General features: G+C 46.4%; 1 long non-coding RNA gene across 1 annotated transcript; it reads right to left on the bottom strand.

The window, feature by feature from the left end:
- Positions 1–2,554: 2,554 nt before the first annotated feature.
- LOC144247160 (uncharacterized) lies at positions 2,555–10,695 on the bottom strand. The gene is made up of 2 exons (XR_013340861.1): positions 9,911–10,695; positions 2,555–5,932 (listed from the first exon to the last, which is right to left on the bottom strand). It is a non-coding gene; the product is annotated as an uncharacterized LOC144247160 (long non-coding RNA).
- Positions 10,696–10,698: the final 3 nt, after the last annotated feature.

Genomic DNA, 10,698 nt, shown 5'->3' with positions numbered 1-10,698 from the left:
TAAGGATGTCCATTCTTATCCTAACAATCCAAATTTCCCCAGATCTTGCTATAAGCGCTTTGAACAGCTTTATGTGCTCTTCTACTCTGTAGGGAACTCCTTAAAACGAGGCCCCCGCCACCGGCTTTCTTCCTGTAGGTGAATTAATCTGCCTTGCATGAGTAATCCTGTTTAAAACAATAGGTTGCCTTGCAAGAATGAGGGAAGCAAGTTTGGAGCATGATTTTCTGCAAGTACTGTAAAAAGGGCACATAGTAGTTCATCAGGGGACACTTCAGCCACAAAACGACAGTTACCGGTAAAGTCCAATAATAAAATAAAGGATAATTTAATAAGAGGATTTTAAACTCATTTAGCAGGGTCTAATTTTGGAATCCTTTTTTCAGGTGATCAGACACACTATACATTCCTAATCCTACTTTCTGTTAATAAGGAAAACAAATTTTAAACCAAGCAGCAATGTATTCCTTCTGCCTATTTTTTAATGTTATGTTATGTTATGATATGTTATAGAAGTACTCAAAGTAAATAAATTAATTTTGGTAAAATAGAAGGTGAAGCTAGACATGGATACCAGCCTCAGTTCCATATATCTTCAGACAGCACAAGTCCCTCACCTCACTTAATATCAGGAAACACAACCCTGCAGACTCCAAGAATCCTGCAGTGGCAGGAGGGAGGAGTATTGAATAAGACTCTGCGAGCTAAGAGAAGTAAAAGCTGCAGAGATTAGTGTTTATGTAGGAGCCCTGTGGGCTCCTTTCAGCATCCTTAATTTAGTTTTCATCTCTGATCCGCTCTACCAGTCCTGTGTGGGATGGAGATTTCATATCCAGGAATCCCGGGGTGCTGTTTGACCTGTCAGGGGCAGCGGGGGAACGGCTGCTCCCTGTTTACCGCTGCAGCACTTCGCTTTTCAGCTTCAGCACAATAAACAGCAACAAACGCTGACACTGCCGTGAACCTGCACGAGAGGAATGGAAGCCTCTAGAGGTCACTACACCGGGACCATCAGCCGCAGCCGCTGCCTGCGAGTGACACCTGCTGGAGTCACACCTGGTGCCACCACCCAGGGCTGCAGGTGTGCCCAAGATGTGCCCGAACCCCCCGGCAAGGCTCTGGGGAAAAGGAAATAAATCTGCGCGGCTCTTTCCCGTTTTACTCTGAGCTGGTGCAGTCTCACCTCAAGTTCTGGATGCAGTTTTGGGCACCACAATACAAGATATAAAGCAATCAAAAAGCAGGCTATGGAGATGGGGAAAGGTCTAGGGGAGAAGCAAAACAAGGAGTGGTTGAGGTAACTTGGTTTGTTCTGCTGGAGGAGAATGAGGAGAGATTCATCGGGGGCTGCAGCTCCTCCCGAGGGGCAGCACAGGGGCAGCTTCAATCTCCACCCTCTGAGAGCAGGGACAGGACCCAGGGAATGGCTGGAATGTCAGGGGAATATCAGTAAAATTCTTCTCCCAGAGGGGAGTGGGACACTGGCCAGGCTCCCCAAGAAATGGTCACAGCCCCATGGCCACCAGAGCTCCAGGAGTGTTTGGATAACGTCTCAGGGCTGCACGGGCTGTCCCCTGCAGGGCCAGGAGTTCGACTCTGATCTTGTGGGACCCTTCCAACTCAGCATCTTCTGCAATTCATGTTTCAGGAAGGTAAAATTTATCTTTATCAGCACATTAACTACTCCACCACTCTGGTTATGCGGGTTTATTTACACTGTATACCCCAAACCAACCTCTCTCCTTTTGCCTTTGACACCCTTCCAGAGGAGCTGGAGTAGAGCACAGCGTATTCCCACAGGGAAGTTTTCAGTGGGCACTGAAAAAGAACTTCTCACAGTGCAAAAAGCCACAATTTCAATGTATGTTGCAGCATATACTGTCTGTGAACACATATTTACTGTGTTAGAGCTGCAACTTAAGAACACATTGGAAAAGGTTCATTTGTGGGACATTGGCAAGATTGCTGATGGCGATGTGTGAAGATGCTGATGACAACTTGTGAATTTTTCTATATTTCCTCACAATCTAAAGCACTGCGAGGAGGGCACCTGACACCCCGTAACGTGGGACGGTGTGAGGCGCTGCCCTGGGGGATTGAAGGACATGATCAGGAGTTGTTTACCATCCCCTGAGGAAGGGTGCAGCTGATGAAGGGACCTGCTGGACTGGAAATGAAGGGAGAATCCCTCAGGTGCCCCAGCCCTCTGCCAGGCTGGCAGTGCCTGTGGGTGTCTGCAGCCCCCACTGGGGAATTGGCCCCCCAGAGAGATGACAGAATCATGGAATGTCAAGGAACTGGGAGGACCTTAAAGATCATCCAGTTCCAACCGCCTGCCATGGGCAGGGACATCTTCTACTACATCACGTTTCTCCAATCCCCATCCAACCTGGCCTTGGACACTTACAGGGACGGGGCAGCCACAGCTTCTCTGGGCAACCTGTGCCTGGGGCCATTCACCCTCACAGGAAGGAATTTGTTTTTGTATCTCTAATCAAAATTTCCCCCACTTCCAATCAGTACCTGTTATGAGTGAGCACAAGAGGCCATCCGATCCGATTAACAGAATTTATTTAAATTCATTTAATAGAGTATATGGGAGCGAAAGCAAAGCAGCGCTGGCCGCAGAGGGGAGCCACCGCTCCGCCAAACTGCCGCGCTTGTGGTCCCCTCGTTTGCTCTTTTATCTTCCTCCTTAGTTCACTCGTTTCTTCTGCGCAGTCGCCTTCTGTTGCTAGGTGGTCGTTTTCTGCCTCCTGGTGGTCGTGGGATGAAGGCTGGTTGTCTTCCTCACAGTTGTCGTTTTGACCTGGGGATTTTCACAGTCTCAAGAATACGTGTTATCTTAGGAATGCGTGTTATCAGTTGAGCAATGCACAGCCTATTGCCTACTACCGCTGTAAAAACAAATCTCCTGACATTATATCCTTGAAACAAGTTAACATCTGCGGCTACAGCGAACAAAAAGGTCACCCTTCTCTTATAATCCCCCCTTTTCTTTTTATCCTTCTTTTTGTTCGTTGAACCGTATTAATTCTTTTCTACTAAGCTCTAGATAGTCTTCAGTCTCCACCTGGGTGAGTGGTTCATATTTTGATCTTACCATCATCAAATGAGCGGCCTCTAACCTACTCTTTACTATAGCAATAAGCTTATTAAAGATGCAGGGTCCGAAAGTTAGCACTAAGATGAGCAGAATTGCCGGTCCTGCAATAGTGGACAAAAGGGTGGTTAGCCAAGGGGAATGAGTAAACCATGATTCATACCAACTTTGTTGAGCTTCTTTCTCTTTCTTTCTTTGCTCTATTTGTTTGCGCAGCTCAGCCATAGTATCAATCACAATTCCTGTGTGGTCTGCATAAGTGCAACATTCTTCTCGTAAGGCAACACAGAGCCCCCCTTGTTGTAAAAATAATAGATCAAGTCCCCGTCTATTTTGTAACACAACCTCAGAGAGGGACCTGACTGATTTTACTAACCCATCTATGGCCTTTTCGATTCTGCTCAAGTCTTCATCCACGGATACCTGTAAATTTTTCATACCTTGTTGTTGATTTACTAGGGAGGCTACCTCCGTTCCCACTCCAGCTCTACCCACACTAAGCAAGACTGCTACTGTTAATACTGTGAGTGGTTCTCTTTTGACTAGATGGTTTTCGGGAGTTATTTGATGCTCTAGTACATACTCCTTTGGGTGATATGATATGCGAGGGACAATTAGCACCTGTACACAATAATCTGAACTTTCATTGAAAAGCCTTATGGATAAGCAAGGGGTGGTTCCGAGTGTATTACATACCCATTTGGTGTTAGGCGCTGGCAGGAGCCATTCTGCCGGTTTATCTTTTCTCTTGATGCTGATTGTCGTCTCACACAAGTGTTGCATTATTGCGGGTACTTTTCCCACACATTTCCCTTTCCCTCTTACTTGTGCTAGGGTTATTCCTGGGGTGCTATCTTTTCCCTGTTTCCACAGACATTCTCTTGGGTTTGTCCCATTAATTCTTTTGGTTTTGGCAAAGGATCCTATCGCCTCATAAAATGGTGGATTCATCATGTAACAGAGCCAGCAACCCTCTGTCAGGTTTGGGTATGTATAGTTTAAAACGCCGAATGTGGCTTGCATTATTTTCCACAAGGTGGCATATTCGGGTTTAGGAGCACCTGGCTCATCTATACTAGTGTGGTTGGTAATAACCTCTGTCTCCGTGTAGTTGATTGTTTTAGTTTTAATGTCACTTATCACCTTGTTGGGTCCAATTGGTGCTGGGTCATAGGGAATAGGTTCTTTCTTTATATGTATTAGGTTTCCCAAATCGTGTCCCTCTATCCAATGCCTAATTCCCCATGTCTTTCCCAATAGCCACCCTGGGTCATTTGGTTGAGTAACATTGAGGTATATGAAAGTACAGTTCCCGAGTAAATTTTTCCCTACCCACGGCCATTCTTGGGGCTTTACACATCCAGCTGGTCCATATCCCACCCTTAGGTATTTATCTGACCCTCCTCCTGGGGCCCATGCTGATGCTATTGTTTCACAACCCCAATAACCACAGTAGTAATGCCCGGGGAGGTTACAATATGACCTCCCCGGATTTGAAGCAGGGCACATATAGAAACTTGTCAAATTTAACAGCCGCCCACAGCTTGGATTCTTGGTCATGTTACATACTCCAGCTTTAAAGCTTGGTGCCCCAGGGGTCATCACAGTCTGCAGGTTGTAACGAGTATCATGATTTTCCCACCTACTTAATGTCCATTTAAAGGGTTCATGGGTTTCAGTAGCAACACTTTGGAGAGGAAAGCATATCATCACAAATGCAAGAATCTTTAGGGCTGAGTAGTACGCACTGCAGGGGATGCTGCTTATCATGCCCAATTTCTCATTCCCACTTTTTCTCATTCCATTGTCACCATTCCCGTGCCTATGGTGGTCAGTGTTTCTTCTTAAGATTTGGGAGGGTCCCTCATCCCCACTAGCTACCTCTCTGTCTCGCCTGTCAACTTGGTTGCTACAAGCTACAGGGTAGGCCATCTTCTTGACAGCAGAGATATTCTTCAGGGGCGGGATTATTTCCTCTCTCCCACTTTGACCTCCGGGAGTTCCAATTTTTCTCATTTAATTGTGGGGTGTCACACCTAAGTCCTTTGACCAGCCTGCGACACTTGACCTGGACTATGTCCGTAAGAAATGGACTTGAAAGCTCGTTGGAGTGGTAGCAATGGAATTCAGGATTTATTCCCTTCACAAAAATTCCTCACCACTCGGAAGATTCTTTAGTCAATTCCCAAGTGGCGACCTTATAATCCAATATTTCAGAGGTCAACTTGCGTTGTTCTAGCCAGCAGCGCTGACACACACTTTTTGGAGCCCTCCCCTTTCTACAGTGAGCCCACCACAGCCCTTTACAAATTTTACAAGAAAAGCAAGCAAAAGGGAAACAATCACAATCTAACCAGCTACATTTTACTCTAATATCTTCATGCTCGGCATGATCCTCCCCTCCCCAAGGTCTCTGCTCCCTTTCGAGTCGGATGGGCTGATAATAGGACTGCTGAGCTAAATCTTCTAAATACTTACAGTATCCTGGGGGTTTTGTTTCTCCTATCAGTTGTTTTTGCAATCCCCAGTCAGTCCCGACCCAAATGTCTCCGGAACTGACAGTGTCCATTAAAATTACTTGAGAGTTCTCTTTACTGTTAGCTTTAAATCCCCCGGCTTCCCATCAATCTTCCAGCTCGTCTCTCTGGAAGTTGCATGGAATCGAGTTGGGTCCACTGGCCCCTTTATTCTGCTAGCATGGGTCCATCCCTTTTCTGCCGTACGAACTGCGGAATCAGTGGTGATTAAAACCAGATACGGTCCGTCCCACCTTGGGGTGATTGAATCTTCCTTCCAGCTTCGGATGAGGACCCAGTCGCCGGGTTGTACCTGGTGTAATACAAGATCTAATGGTGGTCTTTGGGCCCACATCCCCTTTTCCCATAACTGTCTCTTGTATTTCATTAAAACAGTTAAATATTTGTTAATACTTTGGTCAGTGATATTAGGATTAGATTGAACTTTCTCCAGGGAGTAGGGCATTCTATACAACATTTCAAATGGGGAAAGCCCTATGTCTGCTCGTGGTTGAGTCCGAATATTTAATAATGCTAGTGGCAGACATTTTATCCAAGATAACTTAGTGTCTAGTACCAATTTAGTGAGTTGTTTCTTAATTTCCCCATTCATTCTATCCACCCTTCCCGAACTCTGGGGATGCTAGGGAGTATGTTGCTCCCATTTTATGCCCAGGGCTTCTGCCAGCAGCTGTGTTATTTTTGAAGTAAAGTGGGGGCCCTTATCGGAGTCTATTGTTTCTGGGACCCCATACCTGGGTATTATTTCCTCTAGCAGGGCCTTTGTCACCGTTTGGGCTGTCTCTCTAGCGGCAGGGATTGCTTCCACATAATGTGTTAGATGATCTACTATAACTAAAAGATATTTTACCCTCCCCACTTTGGGAAGCTCAGTAAAGTCCACCTGTAAATTTGTAAAAGGCCTCTTTGCCACGGGTCTCCCTCCCAAGGGTGGCTTCCTTAAATTCTTCCTATTTACACATAAACAGGTTGGGCAACCCTTAGTAATACTTTTTGTTAGATCATGGAGACCCACAGTCATGTAATGGGTGGCAAAGTGGTCTACCAGCCCTTGAGCGCCCCAGTGTGTTTTCTGGTGTAATTTATTAAGCATCTGCTGGGCTATGGCCCTAGGCAGAACCTCCTCCCATCCTTCAACAGCCATTTCCCCGATTCTTCTTTTATCCCCAATTTTGCAAGTTTCTCCCGCTCTTCTACAGTAAATACAAGCTTCTCCTGGGTGGTTAACCCAGGATTCTCTGAGGTATCTGTAGGATCCCTCCCAGCTCTCTCACTCAAGGTCAGTGCCTTGATAATCGCAGCCTTCTTCGCTTCATGGTCTGCCGCGTTGTTACCCCTACTCCAGTAATCCATCCCCCGCTGATGCCCTTTTAAATGAACTACAGCTATCTTTGCAGGGCCTCTCAAGGCCTTCAGGAGGGCTACTATTAATCTCTGATGCACCAGGTCCTTTCCTTGTGAATTCACAAGGCCCCTTTCCTCCCATAATTTCCCAAATGCATGTACTACCCCGTACCCATATTTAGAGTCTGTATAAATGGTTCCCTCTGTTCCCTTTAATAATTCCAAGGCTCTTAGGATGGCGTATATTTCACAGGCTTGGGCTGACCATGTTTTGTCTAGGGCTCCGGACTCAATTACTTCTAGGTCAGGTCCCCCTACTATGGCATACCCTGATTTTCTTTGGCCCTCTACTACTCTGGATGATCCATCTACAAACAGCTTTTCTCCAGTCTCTAACTCCTCTTCTTCCAAGTCAGGTCTAATTTTAGTTTGCTCCTCTATAGTGATCACACAGTCGTGAGCCAGTGGGTCAGTCTCTGGCTCTCTGAAGAGGAAGGAGGCTGGATTTTGCAATGAGGTGGTTTCTAAAGTGAAATTAGGGGTTTCTAATAGAATCCCCTCATACTTTAGGAGCCTGGCATCAGATATCCATTTGTCTGCTTTTTGTTGCATCACACTCCGTATGTTATGTGGAGTTAATACCTTCAGGGTGGCATTAAAGGTGATCTTCCTTGTTTCTTCTACCAACGCTGCACAGCCTGCAATTATTTGTAAACAGCCCGGCCATCCCCTACTTACAGGGTCTAAAATTTTAGATAGATATGCAATAGGTTTCTTTTTCCCCGCCCAGTCCTGGGTAAGTACTCCATAAGTTACCCCATCTGTAATATTGACAAATAAAAAGAAGGGCCTCTTTAAATCTGGGAGGCTCAGGACTGGAGCATGGACCAGAGTTTCTTTTAATTCTTGGAATTTAGATTTTTCCTCTTCTGTCCACTTAAGGTGCCCATCTTGGGTAAGTTTTTGATACAGAAATCTTGCCTTCCCGCTATAGTTTTCAATTCCCTGCCTATAATACCCTGTAAGTCCTAATATCTGACGAATTTGTCGTTTATTTTGCGGTAAAGGCAGGGATAGGATTGCTTGTACTCTGTCTGGATCAATTTTCTTCTCTCCCTTTTTCAAATAATGTCCCAGGTACCTAACTTCCTCTTCCACAAATTGTAGTTTTGCTTTAGAAACTTTCAATCCCTTCAGCCCCAGGAAATTTAATAGTTTGATACTTTCTTTCCGGACTTTGTCTTCTTCTTTACCTGCTATTAACAAATCATCCACATACTGAACTAGCTTTACCTCTGGGTCTGTTTTATAATCTTGCAAAATTTGTTCCAGGGCTTGCCCAAATAAATTGGGAGACTTGATGAACACCCCTGAAGTAACACTGTCCACCTAAGTTGCTGTCGCCTCCCCATATCAGGGTCCTCCCATTCAAAGGCAAAATAGTCTCGACTGGATTCGTCCAGAGGGCAGGCCCAAAAGGCATCTTTCAGGTCTATGACACTATACCACTCGTTTTCAGGTCCTAATTTACTCAAAAGGGTATAGGGGTTTGCCACTACTGGGAACCGAGCTACGGTGAGCTTATTAATTTCCCTAAGGTCACGCACCAGCCGATAGGATCCGTCTGCCTTTTTAACTGGGAGTATGGGGGTGTTAAAAGGCGACATACATGGCTCCAATAATCCTTTATTTAGTAATCTTTCAATTTCGGGTTTCAATCCTTCCCTTCCCTCTAGTGAAACAGGGTACTGTTTTATTCTCACCGGGACCTCAGGGTTTCTGATCTTTACCGTGAATGGAGTCATATTCAATTTGCCCACGGTTCCCGGATTGTACCATACTTCAGGATTTATTTTCTCTTCATCTTCCAATCGGAGAGGGCAAAGCCTGATTTTCAATTCCTTTTCTACCACTTTGATTTGAATTCCCAGTTCAACAATTAAATCCCTTCCCAATAAGTTATAATCTGTTTCAGGGACTAATAAGAAGTCACCCACCCCCATTTTAGTTTCTGATTCTACCATTACCTCTTTAATAATTTGCACTTCAAATGGTTCCCCTTTTGCCCCTACTACCATGGCTGTCTGTTTTGACAGGGTACAGCCTTGGGGCAGGAATTGAATGGTAGATCTTTCTGCCCCTGTATCGACCAAGAATTCTATTTCCTGGCCTTGGGGACCCACCTTTAATTTTATCAAGGGCTCCTTTTGATGTCTCCGGGTCCCCATAAAGTAGAGACCCTGACCCCCCTAATCAGCCTTGAATTCTTTCTCATCTCTAAGCTGCACCCTGCACTCCCTCTTGAAATGCCCCTTTTTGCCATAATAATAACAAGTCTTTTCCTCCGTTCCCCCCCCCTTTTTCTTTATTACCCGCTTTGTCTCGAGTAAACTTCCTCTGTCCTGCCTCTATGCTCCTACTTTTCCCTTACCGCAGCAACCATCATTTTAACTTGCCTCTTCTGACTCTCTTCCTCTCTCCGGACGTACACTTTCTGCGCCTCCCGCAGCAGCTCTGCCAAATCCCATTTTTGGAAACTTCCTTCCCTCCCCACACTTCTATACAGTAATGTATCATTTTTGCTTTATCCTTTCCCCTCGTTCCTGGGAAGTGTTCCCAATTGGTCAACATGAACCCCAGGGGACTGTCCTTAGGAACCGAAGGGAGTTTTACCCCCACTGGGGAGGGGGATTTACTCTTCCCCTGCCCCATTCCTCCGGAGTGCCTTCTAACACACACAAATAATCAAATAATCACAATCGCTTCCCCTGGTTCGTGGCCCAGGCCCTCGCGGGCTTTGGGAACCGCACTACTGAGGGTCTGCGTTCACTTGGGGAGTCCGGCTGCCGGCTCCCCTCTCATGCAACTCACACACTCGCCACACTCCGGGATCCCGACCCCGCCCGAACGGAACCCTCATACTTACGCTTCCTGCGTCTTCGTTCGGATTTGTGCACAAAATTTAAGGGGTATCTTGGGCCCGCTTCCCTTTCTTTGCTTTCCTCTCAAGGCTTTTGGGTTCGTCGGTCGGGATGAGGACAAGACCCCCAGTCTGAGTCCGCTCAAAAGAGCGGAGTGGTGGCGCCTCTCCCAGAGAGGGGTCCTCCAAATCCGCGATCCGAGTCACGGCACCAAATTGTTATGAGTGAGCACAAGAGGCCATCTGATCCAATTAACAGAATTTATTTAAATTCATTTAATAGAGTATATGGGAGCGAAAGCAAAGCAGCGCTGGCCGCAGAGGGGAGCCACCGCTCCGCCAAACTGCCGCGCTTGTGGTCCCCTAGTTCGCTCTTTTTATCTTCTTCCTTAGTTCACTCGTTTCTTCTGCGCAGTCGCCTTCTGTTGCTAGGTGGTCGTTTTCTGCCTCCTGGTGGTCGTGGGATGAAGGCTGGTTGTCTTCCTCACAGTTGTCGTTTTGACCTGGGGATTTTCACAGTCTCAAGAATACGTGTTATCTTAGGAATGCGTGTTATCAGTTGAGCAATGCACAGCCTATTGCCTACTACCGCTGTAAAAGCAAATCTCCTGACATTATATCCTTGAAACAAGTTAACATCTGCGGCTACAGCGAACAAAAAGGTCACCCTTCTCTTATAGTACCCATTACTCCTTGTCCTGCCCCTAGGACAGGCTGGACGGGCTCCGGGACCGCCACAGTCCCTCCTGAGGGGCCGTGACACACCCAACATGGCGCCCGCCCCGCCCGTTCCC

The sequence above is a fragment of the Lonchura striata genome, chromosome 16 (assembly GCF_046129695.1).
Source record: "Lonchura striata isolate bLonStr1 chromosome 16, bLonStr1.mat, whole genome shotgun sequence".
Classification (NCBI taxonomy): domain Eukaryota; kingdom Metazoa; phylum Chordata; class Aves; order Passeriformes; family Estrildidae; genus Lonchura; species Lonchura striata.
The sequence above is the reverse complement of the archived record's forward strand: the minus strand, read 5'-3'. Positions and strand labels throughout refer to the sequence as shown.